The sequence below is a fragment of the Anser anser genome (genome assembly GCF_964211835.1).
Source record: "Anser anser genome assembly, chromosome: 12".
NCBI lineage: Eukaryota > Metazoa > Chordata > Aves > Anseriformes > Anatidae > Anser > Anser anser.
Window position 1 is genome coordinate 20397609 of NC_139733.1, and position 24015 is coordinate 20421623.

General features: G+C 42.9%; 1 long non-coding RNA gene across 2 annotated transcripts in view; it reads left to right on the forward strand.

The window, feature by feature from the left end:
* Positions 1-24015, forward strand: part of LOC310879992 — an 81852-nt gene that overhangs the window by 46331 nt on the left and 11506 nt on the right. Inside the window, exons 3-4 of one of the 2 annotated variants that reach the window (XR_014571314.1) lie at positions 14241-14351; positions 16830-19222. The exons of the other annotated variant lie outside the window; for it this stretch is intronic. This is a non-coding gene — a long non-coding RNA (uncharacterized lncRNA). Of the gene's footprint in view, positions 1-14240; positions 14352-16829; positions 19223-24015 lie in introns of those variants that run through there. 2 annotated transcript variants of the gene reach the window in all.

Here is a 24015-nt window from a genome sequence, read left to right on the forward strand (position 1 = left end):
ACACATGCTTAAACGCAGCCCGGTTCCAACACTCAAACGGATGCACCTAGAGGCCTGAGTGCCTCCCAGCATCTGCCATGTACTGGCCGTTATCCTAAGGCACTTTGGACATTGCTGTGGATGAGTAGAAATGTTTAAACAAGGAAAATGTTTATAAGCAACATATAAGCAATAACTTCATAACCTCTGCAGGCCTTTGTTGAGAAAAAAATGAAATAAGAAAGACTTATCCATCACTCACTCGGCACCCCCTGTAACGCAGCTTGCGTGGCACCAGTGTTTCCGTGTGATTTACCGAACATCGCTCCAGTGGTTGGTGACCCGCACACTCGTGCTGTCACCTAGAAGAGGAGACATCTCTGATCTCCTGGCAGGTCCAATAATAAAATAGAAGATGTAGGCATACTGCCGTGGTGACCGGACTCTAATATGTTTTGAAAGATGGCATAGCTTCAGAAAAGAGAGGAATTAGATGCCTGGTCCCCAGGAACGTGACTTGTCTGAGGTGTAATCACTTCAGGCATACGCCGTTAGATAATGTTCTCCAGCACAGTGAGCTCCCTGAAAACACCTCATCTGAAGAATAGCTTTCTGTTGCTGTTCTAGATGCGCTCTAATTTTTTTTCAGTATTCATCTTACACTAATCTTTTCCATTCAGATGTCTGGGAAATGACTGCAATCTTTTTTTCATGTAATTTTTCATCAGTTAATCAGTTGTCTTGAGCAACAGGTGCTGCAATATTATGAGACGTAGGATAAAATCCCAAACAGTAATTTACAAATGGTAAGCTTTCCACTGAGATTTATTATTATTATTATTATTATTATTATTATTATTAATCACAGGAGACTTGTATCCAAAGGCATGAGTTGTCATTTCATTTTCTTTTTTCTTTTTCACCTGTACGATATGAGTGCTCAACCACAAAATAGGGTAGACCCACCTTTTCAAGCAGTGTGACAGTATTTGGAAGCTGTTTGCTGTTATATCAGAGCTGCTTATACTCTGGTTGTCTTCTCTGTTTTCAAAACCCCTTGTAAGAAGGGTTTCATGCTAATGGGATCACTGGTGTGATCCTGCCTAAAGTGTGTTGCAATAATGTGCAATCAATGCTCATTTAACCAAATGGTTCAGGTCTGCGATGTGTTTAAGGGTCAGGCTTAGAGCAATAAATATGAGAACACGTAAATGATTTTCCAGGACCCAAAATGACATTAGAAGTCCCAAGACCTGTAGAAAATCCCAGAGGGCTCTTAAAATGAGTCTGTTTCCCATATTAATATGCAGTTAGAAATGTGTAAGTCTCAGCTTCAGAAAATGACAATATAGGCTTGGAAAAATTGTGTGTGTGCAGGGGAATCGATGTGTCCTCGTCAGAAAACTAAAGTAACAGTGACTACAGCAGGCTCTGAGTTAAGGTTGGTTGGCTTCAGTGTTTGGTGAATGTTCTTCTTGGCTCTGCACACAATCCCTAATAAATACATCCAGAAATATACTGAAATAATACAAGGAAATTAATTCCAACCTAATAAACTGGCCATAAATGTTATAAATTCTGCTTATACACGCATTCCTAAGTATGTCACTAGCACAGATGTATGATATAAATAAAATTTATGAATAGATATTTATCTTAACTTTTTGGATATTCGGTAATATTCAGATATGCTAATGTAGTCACAGATACTCTATTAGCTTCAGTGGATTAGTGATTTTTTTTCCAGTTCAGAACGCCATACAGTTGAGCCCAAACTATTTTTGCTGTGATATCAGTTGTTATGATCTATTACCTTTTGCTCTCTTGTTTTGGCTTGGGAAATTTCAGTATTTTCAGTGACATTTCAGGGCCCATTTTAGTCAATGTGTAAATGTAGAACTCCCAGTGATTGATGCATTTTTGTTACAAAATGTCATGGCTTCAGTGGGAGTTTGAGTTGAGTGTAGATTACAGGGTCAGGCTATCTGAAGCCAAATAGCATTTTCAGAAATATTTACTAAATAATAGAGAATTTTGGAGAGTAGCCAAACCTGGGGTGTGGATGTTAGCACTGCCCCTTGGCTAAATACTGGCAACCGCTTTATTTCTGTGTCACCTGCTTTCCCTCGTGCCACGGAATGGATAATGTTCTGTATGGTCAGAATGCCCTACAAACATAACGCGTCTGCGTTGTTCTGGGGGGTAAAGGTTTAAGAGCTCTTAGCAGGTGATAGCTTTCTCTTTGCAATTTCTGTAGCAAGTGAAATAATGATGGAAGTGTCATATTTTCCAAAGTAAAATTCAGGTGCTATGTACCAACAATGGCTTTGATTTTAATCACAAAGATCCTAAAATGAAAGCAGAGCTTTGAAGTTTGGGAAAAATCATTAAAATTTTCTCTACTGTTTTTCTTGGACTTGTATTACAGACTTAAAAGCTGTTATTGACACACACAACTGTCCTTTAAAGTCAGCGATCATAACTGTGACCATGCTTTTACGCTGAGCAGGTTGGAATATAGCTTTTTAAAAATGACCGTACATGAAAGATGTTCCCCCCCACCTTAAAACCATTTTGAACAAAGTGAATGCTGTTCCATCTCATAAAGACACATGATTGACGTTATATAGTGCATGAAATTTTTCTTTTCAGAATCATGACATTTTATAATAAAAGTAGAGATAATGCTGGGAGCTAGTAATTATGTTATGTACTCCCCCAACAAAAATGATCCATTGGGGGAAGAAATGAAACAATATGTCTTTACAAAGAATGCAATTAAGTAAAGCTAGATTAGAGAAACCACTGAGGATAAGTGACATGCTTTATTATCTCAAATGTGTAAATTTAATTTTCTTTTTTCCTCATAATTCTTATTTTTTCTGCATTTTTCTCACTCCGTAGAGATCAACTTTCAACAGCTTCATTTTCCTATTGATCTATTTAATATTTCTCCATTGTGCATAATAAAACGCTAAACAGAATTTGCTATCAATGTGCAAACAGCCTTTCTGTCTCAGAAAAGAAAGATACTATTGTTTCAAAACTCTTCTCTCTGGGGGAGAAGATGACATTAACATTTTTGTTAGGGGAGGAGTGGCTCAAAATTAAATCTTGAAATTACCAGTATTTATCAGAGCGACTCACAGAAGTAGAGGCAGAGGCGAAAGGTGAAATGGCTGGGTAAATATCATCGTCTCTGCATCTCTGAAGGCAAGGCTAAAAAGACATTAAAATAGGGATGGAAAGTCTCCCCTTGAGAATATTTATCAGAGGTGCTCCATCTTGGTGGCAAATTTAAGACAAGACATGCATGGCAATATCTGTTGATGTGAAGAGTTTCCTAATAACAGGTTAGGATTTCTAAAAGGGATATTTTATCCCCAGGACAAAGAATATCTATTTTTATAAATGAAAAGGGTGTATTGTAGATTAGTTCTGCACAACTGGACAAGGAAGGGAGCAGTACCCTCTGCTAAATAAACCATTTCTAGGTTACAATTTTATTGTATTTCCCTTGGTAAAAAGAAATTGTACCCAAAGTGTTCCTGGAAAAGCATACAGAGAGTTTGGGTAAGTCAAAATATATAAGGAATTATGCTGCAATCAGTAATGCTGGCAGCAAACTCAGCAAGGTTTTAGGAAGGATTAAAGATTCTGTCCCACTTCTGTGTGAAGACCTACGTGTGTGTTACCCTTTTTGGTGCGAACCCAAACACAAATCTTTATTAACAGTAGCCATTCTATTCAGAAAAGTGAGATTTGGTCGAGGGAAGATTTCTCCTCCTAGCTACTTGATTCTATACTAGCATACAGTCATGGCTCCCGCTGAAATATCTGTGAACAGTTTGAGCTCTGGAGTGAGCCCCTTCTGTCCTGTGGAGCAGATGTAGTTGTTACGTTTCTGGACTTGGAGTAAGGAATAAATTTTAAATCCGATTAATTTGTTGTTGTTGTTGTTACATTTGTTCATTATGTAAGACTTTCTTGAGGATACAGGGGAAAATTTTAATTTTGGAATTCATCTTGTTTAAGTGATCTTTGACATCTTGCTGATGTCCAAAATTCAGGCATCTAGTCAAGGCTATGCTTCCTCTGTGAGTGATGGAGGAAGAGGAACCTCCAAAGGGGGAGATTCCCTACCTGTCCTTGCTAGCTATTTTCAATACGTGTTGAATCACTGTTGGAGAAATGCACTGAGGGCATATATGAACTGGAGAATAATCTAACTGCTATTTTGCACACTATACACCATGTTTTCGGATGCCTGAAGGTACGTGACATGAGTCTTGCCTCATCACTAAGATTCCTTACAAGCAAGGAATATTAAATATGAATAGCAGTAATTTGGAAATTATCAATAAACCAAAATGGATTTGTTGCTGAAATAGGTGCACTGTTTTGAGTTGTGAATCCAGCTGAGAGCATGGTGATCTATGCCTGGGCAATTCATGAACAAGAAAAACACAAAATGATTCAATAAATTGCTGGCTGGGAGTTCTTCCCTGAACGGTGTCAGAAATTGCAGTCCTTGTGGAAGGTCCTGCCCAAAAGAGCCAGGGATAAGAGGTGATGACTTTCTGCCATGGTTGTACCGAAAATGTCTGGTGCAACAGATGAATTTATTGCTGGAGAGTAGGTAATAGCAACACAAGTTGCAATGATTTCATTCATGATGTGTGCATCAAGTGCTCAGGGTGTATTTACCTCTTCTTCAGTTTATCTTGGGATAGTTCTGATACGTGGACTTCTGCTAATTCTGAATGCTGCACATTCAGGCATTTAGCCATGAATCTTAGCGTTGAAAGAATAATGGAAGGCTTTACAAATGAGTCTCATTTAGGCAGCATGTCATCACATGACCTGATAAGTAGGGACTCATCTGGATAATGATTAGGTTTTATGCACTATTACAAGGATTGATTTACTAGAAAGGCAAGGAGCAAAAAAAAAAAAATATATATATATATACATGTACAGTAGATTTTATCTGGCTGAGCCAATTATTTGACAAGATAAGCAGATCCAAGCCAGATTTTTAATATACTGAAAGGGAGATCTTGCCTCCTTATCCATCTTAATGTGTATTTTCTCTTATGGATAGCTCCACCTATTTTGATCACGTTGTGTAGAGAGGAAAGTACTAGTTTCCCAACCAGTACCGTCGGTGCCCTCCTGGAAGGGATGGCTTCTGCACTGTGATATGCTCAATATTCATATTTCCTGCAGTGGTCTTACAACAACTTTAGTGAAAATTTTTAGATGGTATATCTTGTCAACTTAATATTGAACAAGCATTTGCTAATGGGACAATGTGCCAATATTCAGAAGGCTTGTGTATCAACGTGGCCTCACTCTGCGTGTTGCTTAATGAGGCTGTCTTTGGAAACTTTGAGATGCATGCAGGACGGTACGGAGAAAAACCCTACAGATACTCAATGGGTTCAATCAATATTCAGGTAGCTGCACTCTGTTCCAAAAAGAAGGGGTGTTTTATTGAACCAGCTCCTAGAAGTCCACAGTTTCTTTTTATATTACTTTATTTTGGAAGATATGCATACACGAGCTCTGCAGTTTGTCAGATTGATGATTGTGCTTGGCAGAACTCTACAAGGAATTATTTCAGTAGTATGTAGGTTGTGATGAATCACATTAGTGCAGACTTCATGGGCAATCTCTTTAAAACAAAAGCCAGACCTGAGGTGGTGCATTTGTCTTTCAGCACATTCATGTAAATACTTATTTTAAGCAGAAATTAAATCTTACTGCTGAATTATTCACCTAGGCTGAAGGACTTCCATTTCTGGTATTGCTGACCATTCCATCTTTTTCACCCCTCTTTCATTTCTCAATTTTTCTCCCTAAATCTCTCCTGTTATCATAACTGTTTATAAGAAGGATTATTACCTTCCCATTTCCTACATCGCATTGTTACCTCTGTAATTTGAGTGCATCACAACCGTCTGAGCTTCATGACATTTTATGGTACTGAGCAAACACCCCTGGAGGGAGAAGGCTTTCCCATCATACCCATGGATTTTTAAACACTTTTATCAGATGCTCTGACGAGTAAGGCTAACCTCTATGTATGTGCTAACATCTAAGAAATCTCCCTGCTGTGTGTACTGTTACCCTCAGCTGTGATGTTGACTTCAGCGCTACGGGCGGGAAGGAGATGCTGAGGAATGAAAAGAGGGCATCGAGGATGCGCTGCCTAAGCAGCGCTGGCAGGCTCCAGGCACAGGGTTCAAACTCGCTCTGACTGGGGCTGAGGGAAAGGGGAGGCTTGCAAATCGCCGTGGTTTTCTTTCCTTCTTTCCTTTTCTTTTAACGCGATTTGATCCAAACTCCTTTGTGGTATTTAGGACTGTTTCTGTTAACTTCAGTAAGATTTGGATCGCATTGGAGAAAACTTAATAAATGACAACTGAAATAATTGGTGATGAAACTTCGCAAAAGGTCTAGAATATGAGGTCAGTTCCTGAACTGCTCTTTCTGTGGGATTCAGTGTTGCCTTTGCTATCTCGTTTTGCTTCAGTTCAGCTCTTGACTGTGTGGAAAAGCTGCCTAGTGTTACGCTAGCGTTCTCCTTCTCTTGCAGAAAGCTGGAGGAAGCGTGATTAATTTGCAAGGATGAGATTTGTTTCAGCTTGGTGGATGTGTTTGAGACCACTTGTAAAAACTACTTGAAGGCCTTGAATGTAAATGGCTGTTTCAAAGATTCTTTGTATTTAAAATATAAGCCTAGACAGATATTAATAATGAAAAAGGCCAATAAATGACCTTTTCTTCACTTTTTTAAAGTAAATGCAGTATTGAATTTTTCATCTGTTGTTTTCTTTTGAAATGTGAAAGATCACATGAATGAAAGCAGGTGAATTAGATTATGTTCTCTGCAGACACAACCCTGATGGTGTAGCAGTGTTTGGATACATGAGAATTATTTTTTCATTTATTCTGTGTGTTTCCTTGATCTCCACAAAAGTATTACTGCTTCACATTTTCATGAGAAATGTTTGAATGCAACTTAATTGTATCCATTTTTACAAATGTAATAACATTTCTTTTCTGTTCTCCCAAAGCTTTCTGAGCCATTGTGACCAGGCCAGGCTGGCTGGGGCATTGGGCAGCCTGCTCTGCTGGGAGGTGTCCCTGCCCAAGGCATGGGGGGTGGAATTTGATGGTCTTAATAGTCCCTCCTAACCCAAACCATTCTGTGATTTTTATGATCCTATGACTCTGAAGGAGTTCATCTGTCACGTAGTTGATGGGGCATGGTTCCCCAGCCATGCTGATGAAAATCAGGGGCAAGTCTGAGCAACCCTAAAAGAGAAGTTGGTTTGCGGACAGCCAAAAAATGTCTTGTAAACATAAATCTGCACATAAGGAGCAGTTGCCTGCTTAAATTTTGGCATGGGCAGGGTACTGAGAAGAGTGGGAGAAGTGTGTGAGCAGCAGGAAAGGGGCATGGGCTCGGCAGGTGCAAAGCTGCCCCGCTCCTTTCAATCAGACCAGCTTTACGCCTCCCTCAGTTGTTGGCCTTAGAGATCCATTTCTGAAACTTGTGTATCTAGTAATGCTGCTTGCAAACCACTATGTGATAACGTTTCACAGTCTCAGGTACTGCTCCTACCTTAGCTAATTTCTCTCCGCAGCACCTTATCGAGGGGGGATGAACCTAAAGAGAGAGCAGGGGCAGCACAACCTGTGGTGCTTTGGCTAATGAAACCATTTATAGTCCCACAGTCAGTTGCGGTGGGAAGCGGAGCTGGAGGTAGAGCACTCACTGGTGGCAGGGTGTGTGACCCTGTGCCATCTGCAGCGCCGTGGGCAGGGAAGCGGAGCTTGGAGTCCCGGCGGCTTTATGGCAGCCTTCAGCCTGCTTTGTGTTGTACGTGTGATATATGGCACGACCCGCGGGGCTGGTGGGATTTGTATCAGTCGGGGTGAGAAAGCGGGCTGTCCTAAGCAGTGATGTCCCCCGCAGGCAGGCTAGGTTGGCCAAGGCAGACAGCAGCACTCTGCCGGGTGCAGTGCAGGGGCAGAGTTCTCTTAAAAACGCCCCTCGGGTCCCCCCAGAATGACACAGGTCACTGGTGGGGCAGCCTTGGGGTGCTGAGCTGCGACCTGAGCCCAGACACCTGTGCTTCCCAAGACTGCCAGGTTTGTGTATGGGATGTTAATAGGCTCGTGTGTTTTCTGTCACCTCTTTGCCCAGTGTAGGGCAGAGTGTTTTGCCATCTACTAACTAATTAGATAGGTGCTTGCTTAGCTTTCCGCTCTTTTCATTGCTTTGTTGTTCCTTTCTGAGATGTTAAGATGCTCATTAGCTTCGCTTTTTGCTTCTGGTGTGTGTGGACGTGGAGGTTCCTGCGGGCATCTCCCCTGCCCCGTTGTCGGAGACAAAAGCCTCCAGGGACGGAGCGGGCAGGCAGCTCTGTGCGCGCTTGTCATGCTGCTGCTGCACTCCCTGCCTCATGGCCTGTGCTTCCCCCGGCTGCGTGTGCAGCATGTGGCTCGCTGACAGGCGCTGGTCAATAGGTGAGGGGTCTGGATGCCCTTGCTGAGAGATTTGGAAGAGAAACAGACACCCAGTGAGTGACTGTGCATGAAACCTAGCGCTTACCAAGGAAGAAAACCTACAGAAAGGACACGCAGCGTCTGCCCGTGCTACCAGTCTTGAAGGCTAAAGCCTTCTGAAGGGCACGGTATGAACCACAAGTTTAAAGCACGCGCCCCGCTGTGCGCTGAAAGGCTGTTCCAGGAGCTGATGCTAATCTCGCTGCCCCTCCTGCAAACAAGTGCTACAAATCCCTGTGAGTTTTGTTTGTTGTCTAGTTTTTTTTTTTTTTTCCTAGAATTTAAAGCTTCAGCTCCAGAGCTACAGGAGCATCTTGGTTCGCATTTAGAAATAAAATACAGTGCGTGATAATTCTTGCAAGTCTGGGGGCTCTGAGCACTGGGGCACAGTGTCGTGTAAGGGCAGGGGAGCCAGCATCGCTGCAGAAGCATCAAACAGTGGGGGGCGATTTGCTTTTTCATTTTAATTTGTCATTAACGATTTCCTAACTGGGGAAACGGGTGAAGTGGAGAAATTTGATGCTACAAATTCCAGAGTGAAACAGTGCAGCCTTCAGGTGTCATGGTCGTCGTCGTGTATTGTAGGAAATGGGCTTGATTTCAAACAGGTATGGAGGCAGTAGCTCAAAGAACGTGTGAGTTGAATCTTAACTGGCTTAAGGGCCTCCATGGACTCTAGGTTTAGAGTTTCTGCTGGTATTTTATGGGAAGAGCGAGCCTAAACGTATGGAAATTTCTGCCCCACCCCCGTACATAATGCGATGTCTGTGCAACTTGCTTGCTGTTTGATGTCTTCGATGTGAGAAGTGGAGATAGGAGAGGGAAGGGTTCAGCCATTTGTGCTGTTTTGAGACAGCTCTGAGGAGCAGCCTGACGCTCAGCTCAGACCTACTGAAATACAAAGTCTTGCATGACTCCAGGCTCCACAGGCTCCAGGAGCTCATCGTGTGCTTATGGGATCAGGGTAAGGCCAGTGCTTGCACATTCTTGTAACCTTACAATTTGGAAATTGCTCAGATGCTAAATCCTGCCGTCTGACCCTGAGACATGGAGAAATGAAGGAAAGCACAATTGCACCTTTTGAAAAGAGAAGGAAGGGAAGTAGTAAGGATCTTCAGAGGAAAGAAAAGATGTATTTTGTAATTGAAAGGAAAAATACTTCCAGGTATTCCCGCTAGTGATGGTTAAGAAAAGCTTCATCAAAATGTATGGTGTAAATAATAAAAGTGAGAAGTGCTTAGAGCAGTTGGATGTGCATGTATGTGAATCCATACCCAAGTGAAACCACTGAAATGACTTTGAGCTGTCTGGTTTTTTCCCATGCCCAACTACACATATTAACTTCCAAAGTCTTAATGAATGAATTTCACTGTGTGTTTACACCAGCTGATTAGATTCCCTGCTGTAGGTTCCAATGTCAGTGATAAGTCTGCAGAGACTAGTATTTGCAAATTTATTAGCTCTCTACGTATTAGTGGGTAAAATATTCTCCTGTGATTCATGCCATCGCAAGAGAATGCTTTTCCAAATGAATTGCATATTGCTTCCTAAAATTTAATTCTTTATTTCATAGTCCCATTGTTTGCTTAGTTTATGTCCTTTATCAAATAGCTTTCTGTAGGTTTCTTATAACCTTGAACTTTCATGTCCTCCAATATAACTCATGCATTTCCATCAGTGAGACAGAGCGCGCTTTGCATCTCTTGTGCTCCCTGCTGGTTACAGCCTGAGGAAGGGTTTCTATATTCTGTACTACACATCACATCTGTCTGAGAATACTAACAGAAAGCCAGAACATAAGCATTGCAACCGGTGTTGATACATAGGCAGAATCAATACAACTTCTTTTTGTTTTAAACCCCACCACCAGCAGAATGTTAACTTGAGATTCGGCTGATTCAGCTCATTTATGGTGTCTGGGACATGCTTGAAAATGGGGTTTACTTTCAGCTGCTTAACTATTCTGACAAAGTGTTTTTATTTATGTTAGTGTTGTGTTTTGAGTTCCAGGCACAGACCTTACATTCTAAGGAGCTTCAAAGACAGCAAAAAAGGAGTTCTGCTTTCAGAAAGTTTAGTTTTATCAGAAGATATGAGTGCACAGATTAGAATGCACAACAGAAACCATCAAGTAGTATTGGTCACCGTGATATCTGCAGTTTCATGGCTGTGAAGTATCTTAAAGAGAACTTTGTCTGGACATGCATCTTTTTACTTAAAGATAGTGGTTTTTATTTCTTTGCACTTTAAAACAGACTTGTTTCCTTGGAAGGGTGGTAGATTAAAAAAAAAAAGAAAAGAATTTTTCAGATAGCTTAGATTGCAAGAAAAGCTCATTTGTTAGGTTTGTGCTTAAAATTTCTTGAGTTCTTGTCAAAAGATAAAGTATCTCTATTGTATTGTTTGATCAAACGCCTGTTTTACGTGATTGCAAATGCTGCTGACAGTTCTGAATATCGGCAAATGATTATTATGATAATTACCTCATTGTGGGATAACAGCACAAATCTGCTATTGAAACATAACCAAAAAGGATGGAGACTGTGGTCCTGCAGTTGTCTCAGTTGTGGGCTTGCGTAGCATGCCAAATAACGCCGGAGAGTTCGCTGCATATATTCAGGTGCAAGTCCTACTCCCTCTGCCATTAGAAGCACATTGTCAGAACACAATACCACATTTCTAACACCGCGTTGAAAAACAAAGCTGTATGTTCCTGCTTATTTCTTATGCTTTGAACTTTTAAAAATACAAGTAGGCAACTAAATTCATGTGATAAATGGCCTCTTAGCTAGTTCTATGATGACTGAATGGGAGGAGAACGAAGTGCTGGGAGGATTCCAGCAGACCTTGTCCAGATGAGCATCCTCCAGTCTTGCTGGGGTGGGTGGGAATGGGAGAGCCTCTGGGTGGTCATGGAAAACTCAGGAAACGATACAGGTGGTTTCTTTTTTTCCACACAGGCCTTCTAATTGAAAGGTTGCAATTTGAAGTGCAACTGTGGTTGCTTTGTACTGTCCCCGCTGTAAAGGAAAAAGAAAAGTAAGAAATGGGGCCTTAGCAGATAGGTACTCGGGTACAGCTGAACCCTGTCTGGCTTTCTCTGAGTTCTCAGCTCTCAAGGGTGCTGCAGCCAGGATGCTGTGATTGAGTTTGTTGGGAGTGTTTGAGGCAAGTTAGAAACTTTCAAGGTCATGAGTCTGACCAAAGAGAAAAGGAAACAAGGAACCCTTTTCATTTCACAGCAACCAATTTTGTCATTCTTCCCTCCATTCACTTAATGCTGCAAGATAAAAGTGTACTCTTAACGTCGGCATTAGCATACTCCTACATGCTCTTTCATCTCATACATAATCAATCTACTTACCCACCAATAGCTGGAATGAAAAAGCAAAAGCTTTATTTGACTTAACCAAATGCTAACGACAGACCAGCACCAGCTATAATCAGATTGTTGCAGTGATTTGTGCAAATAATGATATTCTCCACCTTGCCCTGAGCAAACTCCCTTAACTTGGAATCATGTTCTTCCTACCACACAAGAAGTAATTGAATGTCCAAATGTTTTGTCAGTGGTAGCTGTACAACAATAAAGAGACCGCTTGTAAAGCATTGTGAATGCTTCCGCTTCTGACGAATGCTTCCGCCAAGCCTATAAGGAAAATGAACCCAATGCAAAGAGCAGAAAACTGGATATACATCTCTCCTATACGTGCTGCAGGCTCTGCCTTTGCAGCTGCTGTTTTACAGAGACAAAAGGAGACTGGAGCAAAGTTGCACTTGTTGGCAGTATATCATGCCGTGGAAGTGATGCTTCTGGGAGCACAGAACTGTTTTGAGAAACTAGCCAACATTATGACATTTCCTTTTATTGAGAGCATCTGCTATCGAGGTGGTACCCAGCCTACATTTGTTGATTTCTGTGGGATTTCTGGTTGCTCAGCAGATTCTTAGGATCAAAGCCAAATTGTTCAAAGTTTAGATCAAATAAGTTAGACTGCAAAGCTAAACTGTTGACATTAATTTCTCAAGCCACGCATTTGATGTTATTATGCTTGCTAAAGCAGATAATTGTGGTGGGATAAAAAGGGCTGTGCCTGTTTTCATTGTTATTGGAGGTAAACGAAGGAGAGGGGGGTCCGAAGTCTCTTTCGTGGAATATTTCCAAGAATAAAAATGGTAGCTGCAAAATAAGTTCTGCAACTTTTCACGTTAGCATTGTCATTTCAGTGCCTGAGAAAATTGTGATGTTATTTATTCACAGCATTTATCTTCAAGCATTCATGTTTTTTGATGAGATATCCCAACAGGGAGCTAATGCTCTTAAGCGAAACAATTTAAAACCCTGAGAATAACTACAAAGTTGAAGCCAACAGTACCAACGTGAAGCTATGTTTGAGTGAAAATAGGAAATAGCTCGGATGATCTTTATTGTGCATCTAGCTGGAAGCACGGATTTATCTGACTTGTTTCCTTGGAAATTGAACGTGCCAGTCACAGCATCCAAACCAGGATGGGCACCCCCTGCCTGTCCTGGCTGCAGGTCCGCTGGTATTGGGGGGCGCAGAAAGTTCTGTATTCAGAAGTTTTTGAGCTAATGAAGTCCTTACCTATGCACATTGGCATACGGCTCTTCCTTCTCCCAGGAAAATAATTTCTGCAAAGCTATAGTACAAGCAGAGATGCTCCGAGAGCTGCTGAGGATGAAAAGATTTGGGGGTATCTGGGGCTCCAGGTGCAGCAGCTCTTTGCAGTGTACAAGTAGCTAGGGAAAGGGGAAAACAGAAGGATGATGAGAGCACCCTGCTATTCATCCGTTATGTGCATCTTGTGAGACTGTCTCCAAAGAAGATATAGGAACTGCGGGAAGGCCAAAGGACTGATTTGTTATTGCTCTCCTCACATTGCCATCTGCTGCTTTCTTATTACAGAATGAAAGGGAATAATTCACTGTTATTTTTCCCTCTAAGAGCTGTACTACACCTTCCAGGGGCATGATAATTCAAGTGTCTGACTGCACTTTATTGCACAAGTTGCAATATTAGACCTCTGTGCAGATAAAGTGGGTAGATTTCTCTTCTGATTAAGATGCAAGATTATAGCACTAGTAGGATTTGTATGTAATGACAATTTAGATAAGAACTAATAATAGCCGAAAATTAAAATTCTTGAAAAACTGTGGAGGTGTAATAAAATATTGTGGGGTAAGCCACGGGGCATATGTAGCACTTTATGTACAGGGAAATTTAGTCTGTGTCTTCAAGTATTGCTGATATTGTCACGTCTGCCAAGCTTCCAAGTGCTTTCTGGCACAGTGGACCGTCAAAATCCCCATGATGCTCCTATTTACTCTGGCACAGAAGTCATTTGGTGGTGTTGCTTATCTCATTTGGGCAATTCTCATGAGCCATAACAGCACAGAGTCCTCTGGGGCATGAACACCTCTGCACCAGCCTCATTGCAGGTCCAGCTTTTAATTGCAGAGAGGTTCTTACAGACTGATTTTATTTCGGTTATACTCACCCGTCTCTTCTCCGTTTTTCAAAGCAAATAAAGAAGCAGGACTGTTTATATTCTAAATATATTATTTCCACTCTTGTTTGTCTAAATGTCATTAGAGGAGATGCCTTATCTGATACCATTCTCCTTCTGCTAGAAACAGCTAGCGTGTTTGTTTTTGGCAGACAGAGCTGCTCAGAGCATCAGGACAAGCTGCAGGTGCTATCAGAGAGCGTTTTACTTCAAGTGATGACTGGCATCAAGAGACGTAGCCGGGATGTCCTTCCCTCTGCACGGTGAGGCTGTGGGTCTGCTGCACACTGGGGCTGAGGGTCCTGCAGGCGCTGCACGCACCTCTGCTGGCTGCAGAGAGTTAAGTGGGGCTGGAGAGGGGGCCTAGGTCTAAGGGCAAGTTTTAGCATATCGGCTGAATTATGAGTTAGATGCTCTCTCCTTTTTCCGCTACGCAGCAGCAGTCTTCTTCATAGTAGAGGGTTTGCTTTTCTCCTTGTCTGCTCCTTGCATTGAAAAGGAACGGCATTTTCACGCAGCAATACAGCAATGTATGGGGCTGAACAACAACATAGGCACGTAACGCTGCTGAATGTATTCAGCTGCTTGAATAAAGCCTCGCGTGTTATCAAAGGGACAGAAAATTGGAAGGGAGCTGTCTGGCTAGGACAGGCACTGGTGCTGGGCAACCGCACCCTGCTGCTTTGTCCTTAGGAGCAAAATGCTTCTTGTACAGTGGGAGGTTTGCAGCATACAGACATCCTGAACACAAGGCGAAGCTGTAGAAGCTGTAGATGCCTCTGGTCCCAGCACCCAAAAGCACAATAGCTGCTCCTGCATGTTTTAGTTTTGTTCATTACTAATGGAACAAGCTATCATGGAAGCCCCGAGCTGGGATGGAAACTAGCGGTGTGGGGGAGCACAGCTGTGGTCAGTGCAGGCTCTGCTGGTGGGGTCCAGCTGCCAGCACTTGGAAAGTCTGTTTTCAGGCTTCTCAGGACTAAAAATGACTTTGAGTCAGCTCCCCGTTTGCAGGGAATATTCCTTATGGACCGCTCCTTTGCTTGCCCAGCACCAGCCCCGTGGGTTGAACTGCCTTCCCTGGAGCCTGGGGGACTAACGCGCCTTACATTCAGTGCAGGTGTGATGATGGCAGCTGCAGCAGCTCAGCTGACAAATAATAATCACCTGAACCTGGAAAATAACTTCTTTGCAATCCTTACTCTGAGTTCTACGTAATTTTTGGAACTGGATACAGGCTTGTGCTGTGCAGAGTGGATTGTGACATACCCAAAAGGTTTAGCAGTTTGTGATTACCTACAGCATTAAACCACAGAAACAAATTGATGCTCTAAGTGGAATTTAGTTATATTGGCTTCCTTCCACGCTTCACGAAGTGAGTGCATTGACTAACATAAATCTGCATTTTGAGACTTTTAATATGTCTGATCTCCAGCCTCCCCTGTTCAGGGCGAAAAAAAGACAATTTCTTGCAAAATACAGCTAGTAGAAGATAGAGGAAAAAAAAAAAAAGATTTCCAAGCTAGTGAGAAAGACTCACGGTATTGATGATGTGTCCCTTCTGAAGGCACCCTGCGTGGTACCACTGCCCTTCGCAGTTGCCCCACCAGGTGTTAGGTGCTGCTCATGTTGTGCTTCACAGCGTTATCACGGGTGGAGCTCCCTGTACGAACAACTGCATGAATCTTCCTGATTTTTAGGAAAAGTCAAGCAAAAAAAAACTTTGTACAACAGCCCCAAACCAGAATCGTTATTCTGTGATCGTTCCAAGGTATTAATTAGAGCGAGCGCTGGGCTTTTTGCCTAGAAAACATACTTCAAGGCATTTTTTACACCAGTACAGTAAGTGGTTTCCATTAAAGGGCAATTAGCAGAGACAAAACCAGGCAAGTGCTCCATCTGATTCATCAACCCCATAAACAAGGTGCTGCCACCATTTCTTCAGCCTTAGACCAAAAAAAAAAAAAAAAAAAAAAAAAAAAGACTTATGAATACCTCCATTACAAGTATCATCTGCTATGCAAATCTGGAGATGCTTTGTTGAAATTTAGATTTTTTTTTTGTTTGTCCTGTATTTCACTTCCATGCAATAAAAAAGCCCTTTGTGGTGTTTGTTCAGGGTTTCTCAAAGCAGTTTAATGATGTGAATAGAGAGATAGTTTAAGGGGAAATGCAGAGCTCGCAGTCAAACAATCCTACTGAAGTGCCTTACATGCTATCAGAGAGGACTGCTGTGCATTTTAATTGTGTTCCCCCTACAAATAAACCTGAATTTCTTTTTAAGTAGAGGAAGGAAGCAATTTTTGTCACCCAAGCCTCCACAGGCCATTAGAGATCCTTTGAACTTTATTATTTTCTTCCAGGTTGGGAAGAACTAAAATTCAAGAAATAGCTTAGAAGCTGGTACATAAAGTGTGCGTGTGTCCGTTCGGACCTCCTGGGTAAAATAGATGCTCCAGCTTAAACCAAAATGCAGAAATTGAGGGATGGCAAAAGCCAGGGGTGATGCTGAGGAGCCATTTGTCTGCTCCTATTTTATGTGACCATGAGGACGCAGAGCCCCTCTGGGATGCTGTAACAGCTCTGGCTAGGAAAAACACTTTCTGTTACTTTGATCTTACAAACAGTAAAGCTGGATGTCTGTTTTAATAGCAACCTCACCCTCCGCGATACCAAAGACCTTCAAAGGTATCAGAAGGGAAAAAAAAGCAACTGGTTTTCCTGATGTTTTGTCAAAGCAGCCACCAGCATTGGCGACACAAGAAGAGCAGCTGTCCTGGGGGGCCGTGGGAAGAAGCACCCAATTGCTCATTAGAAGACCGTTTCTGTTCAGGAGCTGCTCTGACCCGTGTCACTCCCAGCCTTTTCTCCAGGTGCTGCTGAGGATGCCTCCCCGGTCCTATGTGGAAAGCTCAGCACAAAGTGAGGCTGTGCCTTGCGCTTTCTGTGGCGCTAGATTGCCGAAACCCTTTAGCCCATCTATTTCATCAGTTTCAGGCAGCTGTGAAGGAATTCATTTGAGCCTAGTGTTTTTCTGCTTCTCAGGTAACTTCACCCCAGAGACTGATTCAGTGTGTTATTAGCAGACACTGTGTGAGAGGGGAAGGGGGTGGGAATGGTTGCTTTACCTTTGGGAACCCCTGTGCGTAAAATACCTCATGGTAATATATTAAAAAAGCAAATTAGCTTTGTCAAGGAGTGAGCTTACACAAGTGAACTTTATCCTCTGCCTGGCTTGGAACTCAATAAGTTTTTCCCCCAGGAAAGCAGAGGCCAGGTCTGAGGGGGTGGGTGTTGGAGACACTCATGGGATTCATCCGGTGAGCTTTGGTACCTGAGCCTTCTGCACGTAGGAACAGCTAAATTTCATGTGTGCCCTAAATTTGGTCTTTAAGCTCCTGCATTTCGTCGTGAGGTTCAGCAGCTTTGCATGTGCTTGAGGTGCTTCCGTCCAGGCAGGGATGGATTGGTCAGTGTGAGGACACAGCTCTGTGACATCCTTCAGCTGACCTGTTTTAGCATCGCCGTGATTTTGCGCTCTGCTCCATCTCATTGGTTGCGTATTGATTTTCTGGATTTTATTCGGTGACCCCTAATTCAGAGCTCTGCAGTGGATAAGGAGCCTGGCTGGGAATCACCACCTCAAACCCAGCAGCATCCAAGGGCTTGTTTTTGTACTCGCCGAAGTTTTGATCTAGCCCTAGAGGGAGCAGGAGTGCAACTTTGAAGACCTTTGGATAGCTCACACCGTGTTTGGCTCACATCACAAAGCTGTTTCCAAGTGCCGGAGCTCTGGGTTCCTGATGAATGGAACAAAGCCAGAAGAACTTGAGCTGCTGACGGGCATTCAGCCCATGGCATTACACTCCGAAGTAAAATCCCCAAAATGGGTACTGAAGGGGTGCTTGGGTGGACCATGCCTAGAACCGTTTTGCTCTGTAGGTTTACTCCTCTTGTGCGGTGATGCCACCCCTGAGACTCTCCCAAGAGCTACCGTCATTATATTTGCTGTAATTAAGGTTGTGATTATTTAAGCCAGTAAGTTTCTTCTTTAGCTGAATAAAATTGATGGAGGGCTTCTGTGTCTTCAGAAGAACCAGGCTGGATACAGGCTGTCATATTGATTCCATAATGCATCGTGTGTTTCATGATCCTTTTTCTTTCTTTTTTTTTTTTTTTTTTTTTTTTTTTCCCCTCCTGGTTCCCCGTACGTACTGCAGGGATCTGCTATCGTTAAGATTGGCTGGCTGTCAGAAGAGATTTATTAAATAAAAAAATAGTCATTTTGTGCTCATAGGATTACGTTTCAGTAGAGAAAAGAAAAAGAAGGCATGGGTAACAATTTAGGACCTTTGTGAAAAAAATGCTGTTCAGAAATATTTGACAACCAACGACAGTGTAAGTAGACGTGCAGGCTGTTTCACACAGAGCAAGCGGATCAACATCACGCTTGGCAGCAGGGAAGGGGGCGGCACAGCCAGGACCCCGCTGTACTGGGGTTTCTTACAGCTGGGCAGGGCTCCTGGGGGCGGTGGGAGGCTGCAGCAGCCCCAGCCCTGGTGAGCCGACCCCTGCCCTGTGCTCCGGCCCTCTGCCAGTCACAGAACTGCGTTTCAGATGTACGTGGAAGTCTTGTTCAGCAGTAAGTCTCTGGGTGCTTAGTGGAAGAAAACCCCAGTTGCAAGTTTTGTAACGGGAGTCAGAGGTTTGACAAACATCGTCTTTATTTATAAATAGCTTTCTAGGGCAAAAAATGATGGTTCTGACTTGGAAAAGTATCTTAAATTATCAAGATGTATAGTGGTGAGCAATGCATAGTGCTGCGTTTTCTGCAAGATTGTTCTCTGGATAAAGCTGCAGCAGACGATGTATCAACAGACAGCTTCCTTGCTTCCCCAAAGAGTCTCAGATTTGCTCTCTAATCTCTTCCTGTGGGGATATTTTCTAGATGCTTTTTCTTTACAAAATAGATTAATAAGTCCACAGTGGAGCTGCCTTTTATGTGTCTGTCCTATGCCCAAAACACACTCACTTGGACCGTGAGAAGGCTGAGGTTAAACGATCCCTGTGTGACCATTAGGATTACTGGTGCATTTTGGGTGTTTTTAAGGCATACCACTTACTTTTCCTTTCCCCTGCCTGCTGGAATGTTTTTTAAACTAAGAGTTTGATACCTGTCTCAGGGATTTAGAAAGCTGTAGATTGGGTCTGGATGTGAAGGCTGCAGGTGCACAGCAATGGCTTTTTAGGCTAACAGGGATGCTGGTCCTGCTCTCTGGTCTTTGTAGCAGTTCTGTACGATAGACAGAAGCCTCGGGAAGAATCCAGCATGTCAGGAAGGCAACAATACAGACAATGAAGGCAGCTTGAATGCAAATGACTGGAAAGCAGTAAAAGTGTAATGCTGCAGTGGACCACAGAAATCGTGCTGACAGATCAGGAGGGGGCTGAAGCAGGTGTCTGAAAGCAGAGTTTAGCTGAGGAACAAACACAGCGGCTGGCAGGGAGGGATTGCCCAGAAACACGATGGAAAAACCACCGCCGAGCAGCACAGACCCCCGATTCAATGAAAGGCTGCAAAGTGCCTCATTTTGCATGAACGAGAGAGGAAGTTGTAAAGTGGTTGTGCCGTGGCTTAGGCAGTGGTGTGAAACAATCCCCGGGTTAGACTGAGCAGAGGTAGGAAATTATTTATGGTGTTTGTGGTCTGCAGAGCCGGTGGAAATGTCTTTCCCTGCAGGAGGCATCTTTGCCCACTGGAAGGTGATCTGTATCCCTACGGCAGCCACTGGGCGTGTTGTGCGGCTTTTTTGGGGGTCGTGTAAGTACAGAATCCAGGGGAAATTCAGGCATCCCTCTGTTCAGCTCCACGTACTGCAGTAGGCCCCAGAAACCAATGGCAATTCAAACACGTTCCTATTTGTGCGTAGCTGAACAGGGGAGGCCTACAACACCTACTGAAATTTGGGATTGAGACTAGTTTCTTACCCCCTCCCCTTAACCCTCTACAAAATGTCCCAGTCCAGGAATCTGGCGTGTATTGGCGTGTGCTTGGAAGTGGATACCGGTGGCCAGAGAGCCTTGTGCTTGAAAAGTTCGTTTCAGTTTGCACATAATGAGCAGGTTGTTGAGTGAGCAATTAACATCTCCGGTCAGAGGCCTGGAGTTGTGTGCCTCCTGTGTTGTCTGAGGAGCCTCCTGCTGGCACTGCCTGATCTGTGCTGGTTCCTTCTTCCTGCAAGGCCTTGCAGAGATGCCCGCAGCTGTGGGAAACGCAGAGCGAAGGAAAACCAAGACAAACAGAGACACAGAGTGTGGTGTTACCTGCACCACGTTACTTTTCACTGTTGCTGCCTGGGAACCAGAGAAAATTGGAGAATGATGTGCTGGTAGCTAATTAAAAAAAAAAATGTCCTGAAGGAGGAGAAATGAGAAAAACTTCTTTCCTTTAGAGGAGGAAAGGTGCTGCGTGGTCATTCTCTTAATGTAGCTTCCTCTTTATACTCTTGCTTACACTGATTTAATTAATTTATTTATTTTTCTTGAGAGTATCTTTGTGCTAAAAAGAAACTCTGCTTCAGGTCCACATGTCCATGCTGCTTCCCTCTGAAGGTTCTGAAAGACTGCATAGTTTTCTTCATTATATGGTATCAGAAGTTTTTATTAGTAGAAACTGAATTTTTGGGACTATCCAGCAAGTATAGATTCTTTAAAACAGCTTTTAATACGGCACCTTTAATATTTTTACACCTGGTAATGAAACTCCATGTAGAATGAGCAGCTTCAAAGCTAGAAGCACATCTCACCGAGGAGCCTGGCGGTTGTGTTCACATGTTTCTAAATCCAGTAGCTCGCGCGGTGCTTGTGGTCCTTTGGTGATTAGCTCCAGTTGCACAAAGCTGCTACAGAACTTCTCTGAAGTAGTTCACTCCTGTGCAGGTCTTCAGTGCATCAGCTTTTCATGTGCTGGTATTTAAATGGCTTGAAATTCTTGATCATTCTTGAAGGAAGGAGTGACCTGCTTTGCTTCACTATAGTGCTCGTTGTTTGTGTAGCTCCGTCAGATCTGCTAGAAATAGTTACAAGCCAAACCACGTTGCTTTGGCTGCTATCAATCAGCAGATGATGAAAGAAAGGTCAATGTGTCTATTTTCAAACAACTAAATAGTAGGGCAGTTATGAGGATTTATTGGATTTTCACCTGTGCTTGTACTTTCTGTAATTTTAATAATACTAATTTTTAACAAACAAGACAGGTAAAGGCTTATGAAAGAGACATGAGTGGCTTGTGAGGCTGCTGGCATATTTGGTTGTCTATTTAGCTAAGTGACATTTGTGTTAGCATGGTACTGGGTCACTGTGGTAGGTGCTGTACAAACCTAAGGTGTCCTGTCCCAGGGGAAATGCCACCTAGACAGACAGAAGAGGCACCAGGTGAAAGGCCGGGACATACCTGTGTCATCTCAGAGCTAAGGCAGCTGGTGTCTGAGGGCAGTGAGGATGCTCTTAAGGGGCTCTGTGTGGGTTTCTCAGAAGATTTAGTGATTCTATAGCCCAAACAAGCCCTCGGCTTAGCTCCACCCATCAGTTCTGTGTGTGGACCTAGGCAAATACATTCAGCCTTCTAAAATGGCTCGAAGCTTGGCCAGCTGTGGTGCTCCTTCCCAGCCTTCTAGATGTAGCCTTGGCACCCGTAGAGAAAACTCAGGACCGTACCTGTCAGTGCAGCTCTGACTTGAACGGTTTGCCTTGACCGATTTGTAACTTGTTGAATATTGGTACAAGACAGCACAAAAACCTGTTCTGGAGGTGGTAGTCAAACCCAGGGAAGAGTTTTGACCTAGTATCTGAATCTCAAGGATGTACTCCTTATCCCTGTATGAGAACAGGGAGTTTCTTGGGACAGTCTTTTATTTATATGCCGTTCTGGGTGTCTTCCTAAATAATTGCTGCCCAATCAAGATGACAGGGAACAAATAAATAATGTAATGAAAACATTAATATTTGTAGATATTACCTAGTTTATGAGAGCCTGCGCAAGGCGAAGCAGTTCCCGCAGTCAATGGGTGTCGTGCTTTGGTGTGCTCCAGCTGTGATGCCTGTTCCTCGGTGGATGTTCTCTCTTTTTAAGATAGTTTCCCTTTATCTCAAACACATACAGGAGAGGCTCAATTCCGATCAGATGTAGGAAAGCACATCAGCCTGACCTACTTAAAATTGAGACAAATTCCAGCTCCCTGCTGGTGTAAACTGAACTACTGCTTTGAAAATTGCAGAGGGGCATGCATTTATGCCAGCTTAGAAATTGTCTCCTTAGCCAGTCATGTTGTGACTTGATAGCTTAGACAAGGGGAGAAGATCAAGAAAAATTACCTGCAGTAAACAAATCTGTAGCTGAACTTAACTCTTTGTTGCTGGGCAGGCAATTGAAATTGCTCATTAACATGTTTGATGTTCACATTTGTGTGATAAACATTTATTAACGACGATTCTCGTTGCTCACTATGACTTACACTGATACTGCATTTCCATTAACTTCAGCTGCCTCTGGATCAGCCACAAAGTGCCTTTTTATAGGTATTCCAGAATTACAATTTGACATTCAGGCTGTTTGATTAGCCACCTAAATTGCATGCTATTTTTTCCTGTTTTGTAATCGGATTACTGTAATATTAACAAATAAAACAGGAGCTGAACAGCAATAAAGCTTCAATATGAAATGAGCAGAGAGGGAAGAGAACATCAGCAGGCAAGAGATTTAAAAATATAAAAATGCTAAACTGATTTGTTTCTTCCCCGCAGCTGGAGCATTGTGTTAACTCACATTCACAGCTCACAAGTCTCATGGTGCAGCTTCCATTTTGAGCAAGGGAGGGAAGGAAACTCATAACCTAGGGAAGTCAGGCTTGCTGAATGTTTATTTCAAACTCCTTGCTCAGAGGGGGTAGCAATTTATTTTTTTTTTGGAAGGGACTAAAAGTATTTTATGAAAATGAGCAAATGAAATAGATTTAAACACTTGGCAGCAGTTATTTCTAATGTTTTCTTCTAATTAATCCGGGTTGACCAGGCAGACACAGGCAGTTTCTCTGTTCTAGCCATTGGACAGAGAGCAAAATGATGATCCTTGCCCCCAAAAGCTTGCAGTCTAGTGTGAATGGACCTAAAAGCTCTTCCCAAACTATGGATGACACTTTCTTGCTCATAAATCGACAATCTCAGAGCAAAGATGCTGAGATAGTATTTTTGGTGGGATTTTTATAGCCTCCCAAGGAATATGCTCTTTCCACCATGGGAATGAATGATGGTGCTGGCAAATTGCTCCCATTTTTCATGGGTAAGCAGACACTTCCCTATTCAGCAATTCCTGAATTAACTGTGAGGTTATTTACAGTCTTTAAAACAGTAAGCATATACCCCCAAAGAGCAAAAGCTATCCCGATCCGGGTTAAGGACTGGCCTGTGTGTGTGTGTAGGTATATATGGCCTGCCTGTGACCTGCTCCCCGGTGAACCCACTAATTATGGCTGAAATGCAGGCTGTTTGTATGGGTTTCTCCCTTTAGTCCTCATGGACCATGTGAAAAGTGTTTTCTTTGTTTTCCTGGTGTGCTGTAAACCCCGAGCAATATTCCTGCCAAAGTTCCAAGCATCACCGATTTTCACTTACCCAATTCTCTGCTGTTGCAAAGGTCTGAACCAGAGCATCACCTTTCTTGTTGTGGCACATGATACTCTTCATAATGTAGATAGCACTGTGGAATATGTTGTGAACTGTGCTGCCAGGTGTGCAGGGGTAGGTGTTTTGTACATCCTTTCGTATTGAATTTTTATTATTCTGTTGGTCTGCAGAGAACAGGGGCTGGCTTTCGAGAAGATGGGCATATGTCAGGAGGGATCAAAGCAAGAAATACAGAATCGACCTTGA